Genomic DNA, 12,786 nt, shown 5'->3' with positions numbered 1-12,786 from the left:
CCAATTTCAGCTTTTATCAAGTTAAATGAACGGAACCTGAGCCCATGTGGTTAAAAGTTTACTCTCAGTCACGTGCAAAGAGGAGGAATGCTTCAGAGCTGAGCCCTGAACCAAAACACATACCAAGCCTACCTCATCAACCATAATTGGAATAAAGCTATAAGCAATGCTTATTAATGCTCTCATGGGTTCTGTTTCACAGGTACTTCACAGGTTACTTTTTCTCCACACAGCAAAAAAGCCTTCATATTTTACAACATAGATTTTACCTGTTACCAAGGTACAAGCTAAGAGAAATCAAGTAGACTGCTATTTCTCAGTATCAATATGAGGGGAGGGGAAATATGATAGCACTCTTCAAGTACTTGAAAGGTTGCCACACAGAGGAAGGCCAGGATCTCTTCTCGATTGTCCCAGAGTGCAGGACCACGGACTAATGGGCTCAAGTTGCAGGAAGCCGAATTTTGGATGAACATCAGGAAAAGCTTCCTAACTGTTAGAGCCATTCGACAATGGAACCAATTACCTAGAGAGCTGGTGGGCTCTCCAACACTGGAGGCATTCAGGAGGCAGCTGGACAGCCATCTTTAATTTGGATTTCTGCATTGAGCAGGGGATTGGATGTCCTTATTTCAACTCTACTATTTTATGATTCTATTATTCTAATATTTCTAAGGACCAGACTACATGTAGAAAAGTTGGTGTTACATGAGCATAAGAACTGTAAATTGGAGCTGTATGGGTGGAGAGATCAGGATCTCAAGCCATAGGGAGGGAGGGTTTTTTTTAACTCTTTATCCTATGCCACAGTTCCAGTGAAACTCCCCTTCCACACCAGTGTGTGAGTTTCCCTACCATATTAAACAGTAGCTTTAGGGGATTCCCCTTGGCCAAGCAGGATTCTTTCCCGCCCCTGGCTCCGTGTGTCATTATGTACACAAACCTACATTATGTATACACCTCTTGCCTCTAGATAGCAAGAATCTGGATAAAACAATAACACCAATATTTTTAATTTGGAAATACAGAAAGGAGATGTTTCTGCCTGGCATCTCCTCACTGATCCCAATTTGTAACCACCCAGAATTTCACAGACAAGACAGGGAGACGGTTTATAAAATACTCATTGACAATGGCATCCTCAGATTAAAGGACTTTTACATGAATGACCGTCCTCACCCCTGCGACACATGGCGAAACCAACTTAGAGAAATTGGATTGTCCTGGTTGTCGTGGTATCAAGTTAATTCATTTATTAGGAAAAACTTTATTTTAGAATAAGGAACAAGACAATTAACAGCAGGAAAAAAAGTTGGTGTTAAATTATGACAGTATGGAGAAAGACTTGGTTTCTAAATTATATAGATTCTTACTGGAGAGAGAATTTGAAACAGCTTTGGGGAACTGACCTTGAATGCCAAATTGATGATGAAGACTGGGAGGATATCTGGCTAAGTTTCCATATAAATCAATGTCAACATCATTTAGGGAAACAACCCTCAAAATAATACAAAAATGGTATCTGACCCCACTTTATTTGGCACGCATCACTAAAACAGGTTTACAGACTTGCTGGTGCAGATGTGGTGGCCAGGGTTCATGTACGCACATGTGATGGGACTGTGACAATGTAACCAGATTTGGGGCTTTGGTTAAAGAAGAAATACAAAGAGTAATGAAACAACAACACTTTACAACAGAGAGAATTTGGATTTGCGCTACAAAAAACCGATTGGATTTATGTTGGCAGCAGCCAGATCAGTGATTGCTTGATTCTGGAATAAGCTGGAGAGTCTAACTGTGGACAAGTGTCATTGCAAGTTGTGGGAAATTGCACTATTAGAGAAGCTGATGCACAAACTGAAACTGGCTTGTACAAAGAAAAAAAAGATTCATTTGAGGCAGACTGGTGGCCGTTTACATTATCCTCAACAGTAAATGAAAGATGTAGTCAAGTACCATCTCCTTTTAAAACCTTGTGGCTAATGCAATGTAAACGTTAAATCTCTGAGTCATCTGGAAAAGAAAGGAAGAAAGTTATTACTTAATAGGTGAGGGGTGGAGGGAGGATGGTTATGGGGTAGCGGGGAAGTTTGGGAGGATTAGGGCAACTTGGAAAGTTACCCTTTTATTTGTATTACTGTTTTTGATGTTGAAAATGAAAAATAAAATGTAAAAAAAGCCCTCAGCCATATTTTAATTCCCATAGGCTTCAACATTTGGATCTAAAGGTGATGTGCAAAGAGAAGTGGGCCCTTCACTTTTGGAGATTCCCCTTTCTTGCTTCAGTCTCTTCCATCATATGCCTTTCAGATCTAGATGGTCACCCAGCTCTCTGGAACATTTGGGGAGGGGGTTAAGAAGTAAGGAAAGTCATGAAAGCCCCATCCCATGAATGGAGATCTAAAAGCCAATATGCAGATGGATTTGAATAGTGAATGGCCATCCACTGGCTACGGTCTCTCTTCCAGCTGTGTCTTTGATTCACAAAATATGAAATAAATATTTGTGTAGGATAAACTAGCTGTGAGAATGACAAAGAGCATTCAAACATTACTTTTGTAACTCTGATTTGGTATTTGTAGAACACAAAGTTGCTGCTTTCCGTTACTTTGTCTACATAAGTACATTTAATTTTTAATTGAATTTATTTATTGAAATGAATTCAATAATTTACAAGGTTGAATTGAAAAGGGTCAAAATTCTAGTTTTCTCTTCCAAAATACTCTTATTTACAATATTACTTGTGTTGAACTCTGGAAGGGTTTTGTTGTATAATGGTGGTGGTCATCAAACATATACCTTCCTTGCAATCAAGTTGTACATTTCTGTCTTCCTCATAGCTCTTACTATATTAGCACCAGAATTTCCAGAGCACAGTATTTAATCTTCATACATTTTATTGCAGTACTCTTGTTTCCTCATTTAAGTCCTCAGCTGACTCTGATTGGGGATGGTGTGGTTGTGAAGGTCAAGAAGAATACAGCCTCTCTGTTGTCTCTCATTTGGGCAATGAGATCAGTTTCAGAGGCTAATTTGCCATGGAGATAGTTTTTTTTTTTTAAAAAAAGCACCTCTTTCTAGTCAAGTCCTTGCACATGGATTTTGAAACTTCTTGTTATTTTCTAAAATAAAAAGCAACATTGTCAAATGCTAGCATTAGATCTTGTGCTGATTAATTTTGAAGATCGTCCCACGGGTGGAAGTAAGTATGTTGTTTGTTCTGATCTGCTGAGTGCTAGCATTGTTCCCCAGTCCTATACAGACTAGAGTGGAGGACAAAGGGAGCAGCATTTTGAAAACTGTAAGCTGGACTGAACTAGGGATTGAAGGAAGTCCTCCCCATTACCACCATCCCAAGAAAACCAAAGGTAGTCTTTTTCAAAAAATAATAAAATTATTTAGTGCTTGCTCCAGGGTTGTTTTGTTTTTTTCATTTCTCTCTCTCTCTATATATATATATATATATTAGCGGGGGCAAGATTTTCTCACTGGATCTCCCTCCTTTGCAAGGTGTCACTGCCCATTCACTCACCCTTGTCATTTGTGCCCACTCTGCACAATTGCCAAGAGGGCAAGCACTGAGTAAGTAGAGAATGCTGTTCTATATCATTTTGTCATTGCTTGCACCGTTGGAGAGAGCAGGGCAACACCCAGGAGGTTGAAGAGCAGAGCCAGAAACTCTAGAGATTGGCAGATTGACACACACTCACTGATGTGTGGGCCTCGGCAGGTTCCCAGTGATGCCTACCCTCTGACACTGCCCCCAAAATAATGTCCTATTGCTGCCATGGATGTCCTGCCCAACCTTAGGCATGTCATTATCTCTAAGATCCAGCTCTATGTTTAGAAAAATGTTGAACCCATAACCCTTCATGCTACAGGAGGGTATTACATGTTTTGAATGCTTCCTGTGTCATGAGCTCCGCACACAGCAAGGAAAGGATACATGTCAAGAAGAGTTACAGGCTTGCATTGCTCCATAATATACAAGTTGGCTTATGTGGAGGAAGCTGATTGCATGGAAGAGTATTCAAATGTGACCTGCATTTGAGTCTGAAATGGTATCCTCTAGGAAGGGTCTGTACTCTATGATATTGCTGAAGCTTTTAAGTTTCTGTACTTTACCTACAAATGAGTATAATGAACTATCTCATAGGTTGGGTGGTGGGGGAATGAACACCATAACAATTGTAAAGCATTTTGCAAATTAAGACTGTTGTACAGATGGCGAGTGGTACTACTGGATATAACTTTACAAGGGACACTGGCGTTGAAACACCAGTGACAGAAATTCTAAATGAGTCAAACAAGCATATCTAAAGCATCAGATTTTAAAATTACTGCATTAAATCTGGCCACTCTATTTGCAAAATCCAGCCCTAAACGCATTTGCTTAAGGACTGATATAGCTTGTCAAGGTTTTGCAGTGGGAATGGAGCTTTTACTAATATTTCTCAAGCAACTATTATATCAGGATGTGAAATCAAAGCATTTTTGAAGTCTTTGTTTCACTCTCCTTCCTCTCAGGATGCATTTTCAGGAACACGGCATGACCTCCTCCCACAAAGAGATTGATCCCTCCCTTGGTCTGGCTGCTCAGATATTGGTGACGATTTGAACTATGTTAGTTTTGGGCAGAGATCTGTAAAACCATCAAAACATACAGTATCTTTTGATTCCAGATTCCAGCACAACTCTCTGAGGGTGACTTTGTGGAATCCATATGGCACTACAGAAGTTTTAGTTAGAAAACATTAAAAGACACAGCCCCAAACTATGCTGTTAATAGCACAGTGAAGAAGCCACACACATCCCTTTGTTTCCCCTCCACCACAAAGAACCTGTATTATAACTAGGCCTACCCATGATCTTTTAATAAAAGATGTAGAATCATGCAAACCAGCCCTGTGCACAATCTGCAGTTCATGCAGAAGTCCCTGTTCACACTGCAGCCTATCTCCTTGGAGAGAAAAGGGACATGTACTGTTCTTCCTACCAAACTATTGCATAACTACCATTACCCCCCTCTCTCTGCCCAGCAGGATGAATAAATTGGTGCACAATGTTCACTTACTTAATAGTTTTGCAATTATGTTGCTCATAAACTTAGAGCTCGTAGCAGAAAACTCTGGTGGAACCAGCAGTCATCATTTTATGAACATAACATATATCACATGATTATCTGATGTGTCATGTGGTCTGCTGGGTAGAATGCTGGTTCTTTGGAGATCTCAATCCTGGGATTAACAGACTTTGACCAAGTCGGCTTCACAGCATTAGTTACATGGCTGGAACAAGACAGAGAGAGAGAATCTTTATTGCTCAAAGTCATGAAAAAAAAATGAAATGGACTGCCTTCAAGTCGATTCCGACTTATGGGCGACCCTATGAATAGGGTTTTCATGGTAAACGGTATTCAGAGGGCGTTTACCATTGCCTTCCTCTGAGGCTGAGAGACAGTCACTGGCCCAAGGTCACCCAGTGAGCTTCATGGCTGTGTGGGGATTTGAACCCTCGTCTCCCGGGTCGTAGTCCAACACCTTAACCACTACACCACATTTAGTACATGTAGAAATACAAAATACAAATACAAGTCAGTTAACATATTACTTCAAATAACATACAGAAGGAGCAAGAGCCACAAAAGATACACTGATCCCATGAATTGATGTGTAGGTACTACAGCCATGATAGAGTAAGATCACAACTGATCCCACATACCCCACTAGGTATTTTTGATGCCTGGCTCTCAATTTTCTAGCAGCTAGAGCAATTTTTGCCCCTTCGATAGTGATAAATATGTCATTGGTAGCAGTGTACATATCTGCTTCAAGGGAGATCTGTGACAAGGAGCGAAGGATATAGGTGAGAAACTTGTGCCTTGGGGCCTTGACCAAGGGGCAGCTTATAATGTACAATGTCCTCAGCTTCACCACACTCACAGATATGAAATCTTTGATGAATGGGATTGACAGTGGCCTACCTCACAGGATTGTTGGGAAGATGAACAAGATAGATTTTTTAAATATTGTAAATTAGAGAAATTTTTGGCTGGGAGGATCCTAACAGCTTCATTAAGCATATAGAGTTGTCCCCCGTGTTACAAAGGCCCAACTGGCCTCAACCAGAACAGAAGTCACACATTTAGTGTTGCTGTCCCCATTCTGTGGAACACTCTTCACTTTTGATTTTCAGGTGTCTCTTGAAGACTTTTTTTGTGCTAACAGGCTTATGCAGCTGTTCAAAAATTGTTTTGATTAGCAGTCATTTTAATGATAGCTCTGTATTGTTTTTAAATGTTTTTGTGTTGGTGGATACCACTATGATATTTTGCAAGAGGAGGTATATAATACTTTTATAAATAAAATAAAATAAAAAAACCTTGTGTGCATTTGCTGAAATTCTTGTCTTGCTTTGAACCTACTACTTCATATCACAAGCTATCTGTGTAACTCCCCTCCACTGCAAAAGTAGTTTACCATGGGCATGGGCAGCTGTTTTTTTTAAAAAACAAGAGTCCAAAATCTCCCTCAGTGTGTTTAACTAGTTTTATATTCCTTTGGGTCCTGGCCATTGTTATGACAGCCTAAATGCTGTTAAAGAAGTATAGCAATATTTGTTCATTAGCACATTTGGATTGAGAGAATTCTTAGGATTTTAAACAGCCAGTTAATAGAAATGTCAGGATGGTCTGGCATTCACCTTCTCCGTATACTGTATGCCCTGCATCCATCAGCACTCTCAAATCAAGTTAGCTGCATTCGTGTGCAGACTGATGGAGCAGACTAGCAAACAAATCAAATGCTTCTTCAAGTGGAAACAGCTTCATGAAAGTTATCCAGCTGACTCTGACTTCTGATTCATATGTGAATGAGTGGATACTATATTGTGATATGGCTATTGTGCTTGTCAGCTGCTAGATGGGCCTGCTGTATAGGATGGCTCTGAGTGGTTTTTAAGTTGGCTTGAAAGCAGTGAGTTGACTTGCTTAGGCAAATTGCTTGGCTATACCTCAATTGTCCAAAACCTTTCATTTTAACTAGTTCTCAGATGTCTTGTCTCTTCAGTCCCCAGAATAAATATACCACAGCAATTTATAACAGTCTAGGAACATTCAGTGTAGGAAGCTTCCTCATACTGAGTCAGACCATTGAGTCTATCTAGTTCTACACTGACTGGCAGTCACAGGATTTCAGAGTGGGGTCTCTCCCAGCCCCACCTGGAGATGCCAGGGATCAAATATGGGACCTTCTGAACACAAAGCAGATGCTGTACAACTGAGCTACGGTCCTCTCCTTGGTAACTATTTCAGCACTGTTGCCAGATTTGAGAGAGCACTGGGCTATGTGCCCTGCAGGGGCTCCTATCCCACTCTGATTATCCTACTGCTTTCTCTACCCCATCCCCCTACAGTCCTCATTGCTCCTGCTTCCTCTCTGGTTGCCCTTGTTAGGTCCAAACCCAACACGCAAGCTGTCACTGTCTACTCAGCTCACATACACCCGGGAAGGTGCGGAGTTGAGGGCAAGAACCTATTGCCAGAGGCCAGGAAATAACACACAATATTACCTTTGCAAAGGGGTCCCAAGACCTGCGAGCGAATTGCCTTTCAGAAGTGGGAACCCCGTTTATTGACACACACAAGATTTATATAGTTTCCCCAATGGTTACAAAAATGGGGAGCAGACGTCATAAAGAATAGAAAAACATTGCTAGACATAGTAACATCTTAGATATGGAAAATGGGGTGCTTAGGATAACAAAAGCCAGGAACATCTTGCCTTCTTTCAGACATAGGCTTGCATAGTTTATACGACCTTGAGATAAGCACTCAGAGTCAGAGGAACAAAGGATAGATAGGAGCAGGGGAGGTTCGGTTACAAGTGGAATCATTAAACTAAGAATGTACTCAGGTTACATCTTCTACATTTGTAAGAGTATGCGTGTCAAAGTCTACAACCATGTAAATGAAGCATAGGCATTCTTTTGTGATACAGTTGGTAACATCATATAAGACACTGAGTATAGATATTCACAAGGAAATGGGAGGGGAGCACATTTCCAGTTCAATCAGGCTTTTATTCACTTAGCCACTGGAATGTTTAGGGTCAGGTCATCGGGAAATAAACCGATATCTACTTTATATCAAGCCAGTAATATTTCCATACCCAACACCCTCCTCTCTTCCCCCTGCCCCACACCCACCAGCCTACCAGGCAGAGAGGGGTCCTTTTTCCTTTTTTTCTGTTTAAAAATAAATTTTAGAAGGGGCAGGCACACTATGAAGCAGTGTACCAGCCAAGATTGCGCTGGCAGCCCTGCTGCCATCTTTCCCCCAGAGTTCCTCTGTGTCCCGCTTGGATCCAGAGGCAATGTGGGGAAAATGAAGATGGGGGCGGCTTTCACTTAATATGTAAAGTGGGGAAGTTGTGGTGACTGGCATCAGTCCTGGTTTGCCCATGCTGTGTGTGGATGCCAGGCCTGTGTGCTGCTATGCCGCTGCCCTCATCATCTGGTTATAGATGTTCATGTTATTATTTTTATTTTACTTTAAAAACATATTATCCTTCTCTACAAGAAAATGGTGTGCATTCCCAAGAAAATGTGTTTAGCATCACAGCTGCAGAACATTTTACAATTTTATTTCCAGAGTCATGATGGCACTATGAAAAAAAAATGTACTGCCTTCAAGTCGATTCTGACTTATGGCAACCCTATGAATAGGGTTTTCATGAGGCTGAGAGGCAGTGACTGGCCCAAGGTCACCCAGTGAGCTTCATGGCTATTTGGGGATTTGAACCCTGCTCTCCCAGATCGTAGTCCAACACCTTAACCACTTCACTAAAATGTGAAACTGCTCAGGCCCGGAACATTTCTTTTTCTTTTTAAAAAATAAAGAAATCAAGATGGACAACCTTTTGTTGTCGTTTCTGTTTTGCCCTAACATATCAGGAATATAAGAGCAATTGTAAAGTATGGTATGCTGGGCGGGGCGGAGAGAGGAGTGAAAGAGAGAGAAATGTTAATTATGTGCTTCACAGTCGAAGTAATGCACATGGCTGTCTAAAGGAGCCCCCCCCCATAAGATCATTAGGTCCAAGGTCTAAAATTACCCAGCTACACCATTGGAAAAAAATGTCTGAAAATAGTCCTTTTCATTGCTGTGCTGGTTGTTTATTCACAGTAAGTTTTTAGTGTATGGGAGCATTAAAACTGTGACTTAATGTGAACGCGCGCACACATACACACACACACACACACACACTGTGACGCTGCTATGCATAATACCACCTCATTTAGCTGTGTGTGTAGGCCAGGCCTATTTCTGTCTACAATCTGTTTTTTGGTGTATGTGTGTGTGTGTTTGCTTGCTATGGGGCATCCTGTTCACTCAGTCGCAATTTTCATGAGATTAAAAATAGTAGCTTCAAATAAAACACACTGTACATTTAAACAGAAAGTAAACAAAAGTCAGGCAAGGCTGGGAAATTCTGCCTTAATTCATGCTGCTATTATGTGTTCCTGAAATAGTTTCTATCTTTAGAGGTGCCCTTAAGGAATTGTGAAGAAACCTGGCATTATTTACAGTGAATGTCACACTTTCTATTCTGTCGGTTTAGCACAACATTAACCCCCTCCATCCTGTGTTCTCTGGCACGGCTCTTACAAACATTTGCCTGCACGTAGCCCCGTTGAAGTTAAAGAATTTGTTTGTGAGTGAGTGTTTTCAAGACGAAGGCCTGCATTTGTGCACACCAAAAAAGGCAACACTTTCCAGTAGTGAGGGACTCTAATTACACTTCAGATTCAAAGCATGACACACATTACTGATAGGATTACTTTTTTGAAGAGAGTATTTGCTAATTAAAATCACTTTGTAATGAAATTCTCTCAAGACTTATCTTGTTAAATACCATCTGGCCTCTGTGAGACAAATCTTGTCTTGTTTGTCAATCTGATGGTCTTGGAACAAGGTAGGCTCATCACGGGATATTTTCCCACTAGATCCTGGCTTAAGATAAAATTATCCTGGGCTGGGATGCAAGGAAAAAAAATTGTTAATTAAATTGCTGCTCCAGACATATTAACCTTTCCTTTGCTAATGTTTGTAACAGCTGAGAGATGAAATATAACAAAACTGATGTTGAAAACCTCTACATGTACTGAGCATAGGGTTGCCAGGTCAGAAGCATTCCAAACCCTTAGATTTGGGGCAGGCCTTAGCGATGTCAAGGAGGCAGGCCGCAATGATGTCATAGGGGCGTGCCCAAGTGATGTCACTAAGCATGATACCTTAAGCATCAACCACAGTTGCTTGGAGCATACAATTCAAACAAAAACATTTTTCTGATTTGAAATTAAGATAGAAATCTCAGCTAAAAGATAGAGCCTGGGTAGGGAACATTTAATCTAGCCTACTTGCTTCTCACAAGAATGGTTTAAGTTAGGATTGCAATATTCCAGTTCCACAAATCCGGGCAGGCTAATTTGCATATTATGCAATTATGTAAATTAAGTATATTAATTATTGCATTGTCCAGCTGTTTTGTTTTTGTGCCTAGTAATTACCACCAAAACCTGGGGGATGATATGAGGAATCTTTAAGATAAAGATAAGGTCTAGATCTAAATCCATTGTGCCACTGATCCAACTTTGTAAATAATATTTCCCTGCTGATTTTGTTCATATGGCTCTTTAAAATCTGTTGTAGCTTACTAATTCTGTATTGCAATATCATGATGTTGGTCTGTACAGAAGACTGTAAAATATATGAAATATCTCTCACTGACTTGTGAAACTTTACACTGAACATCTATGCTTAAACTGGGAACAATAAATATATTCCAAGGCTATGGGAAATTCTGATTGTATGAGGTAGTGACAGCAAATGAACAAAATCTATTTGAATTACTCCACATCTCTTTCTTTTAAAAAAAAATACATAGAAAATCTAACAAACATAAAAAATAATTAAGGCTGCAATCCAATACACACTTACCTGGGAATAGATCTCAGTGAACCCAATGGAGTTTACTTGAGTAGACATGTATTGGATTACACTGTAAATGATACAAGTTTATTAGTCTCAAAAAGCACATCTAAAGTACATTTAAAAGTACATCTAAAGAGACAATCTGATCATATATTCTACTACAGTAATCAACACATTTATTCTGTTTCTCTAAAAAGATTTATTTTGTCTCTCTACATTTAATATTTACTCATCTTTTTAGCTCCGTTTAAAAAAGCCTATAGGATAACACAGGGGCAGAATGGCCTTAATATATGATCAATGCGGTTTGTAGCAGTGTACTACACTGGAGAATGTTATTATAAACTACGAATCAAGGTCTGTGTAGAACATTGGTGTGATATTAGAGTTACCCAAGATAAAAGGTTTTAAATCTTTTACAGAAATTGTGAAAGGATTTTAGACTTAATTTTGTAGACTAGACAAGAGATTAGCAGGATCTCCTCTATGACTAAAGTATGCTCTTACATTGATCCCTTTGGGTTGAACATTGTCTGGGACTCAGGAGCTGCCCAGAAGTCTCCCCCCCCAAGGGCCTGTGGCACGACTCAGCTCATGCGTGAGAAACACCATCCCCTGGACTCACCATAACAACCTGTCTAAGCAAAGGGCGGTTGCGGTAACAACAAAAGATTACTCAAGGGCAGCATGTGCACCCGCCAAAGCTCTAAAAGAAAAAGCAAGGATGTGACGTTGGCTTATGGACTTTATGGATGGAGACTGGCGTCACTCTAAAGCCCTGGTCATCTCTATGGTGAAAACTCTAAATACTTTGCATTAGAAGTCTGGGCAAAATGGGCAGAAAACTGCCTCCACATTTTGCCTTTTATCTCTGGATCCACAAGGGCTAGAGACTAGATCTTTTTTTATATATAAAATGAAAGCTGAGAATCCGGGCCACCTAATGGAATAAGCAGGCACTGGGTGGCATGGATAGAAACTGGTAACACCAACAGAACATCATACAAATGACTACAGAGTTATGTTTAACAAAAGCTTAAGAGTGTGAGGATGTTGCAGATGTATTTAGGATTTCCTTTAACTATCAAAATAATAACTATCAAAACATTGTAAAACTTTTCCTACCTACCTACTCTTTCTTGTAGGAAAAAGGAGCCTAATGTAGAGATGTTAGATAGGAGTGTTCAGGAGTAAAGATGGATGCCCCTGAAGGCTGCAGTTCTAAACACACTTACCAAACCCCATAGAACTCAATAGGACTTACTTCTGAGTACATATGGTTTGGATTGTGCTGTTGGTAAAGCTTGACTAGGAATCCTATGCAAAGATGTCCACATCCAAGCAGGGTTGGCAACCCCCTGCCTGGAATGCCCTGCCCCTACATTTTAACGTGGCTGCTCCAAACTTCTTTACAGATTTGACCTTTCACTTCTGAAAGAGGTCTGAGACATGAATGAGAGTAAGAACATTCTCTACCCTTCTCTGTCTACCTTGTGGGTTTCTATAAACTCACTTTGACAGCCAACACAATTCCAGTGAGTAATAATTGACAGAGGGAAAACACACATGGTTTGGTCTACTTTCACAGACAGTCGCTTGGGAACAACAACAATTGCAGCCACACATCCCAGTATGTGAATTCTCTTTTACCACTATTGTGCCAGAAACAAACTGTCATGCAACCAACAAGGTGCATCATCAGTGGGTTTAAGGGGGTTGAACTGAGCGTGTGAAACCACTGTTGTTGCTTCTATGTCTGTAAGGGAGTGAGGTTAAATGTATATGAAATT

Source organism: Rhineura floridana, chromosome 2 (genome assembly GCF_030035675.1).
Source record: "Rhineura floridana isolate rRhiFlo1 chromosome 2, rRhiFlo1.hap2, whole genome shotgun sequence".
NCBI classification, from domain to species: Eukaryota; Metazoa; Chordata; class Lepidosauria; order Squamata; family Rhineuridae; genus Rhineura; species Rhineura floridana.
The sequence above is the reverse complement of the archived record's forward strand: the minus strand, read 5'-3'. Positions refer to the sequence as shown.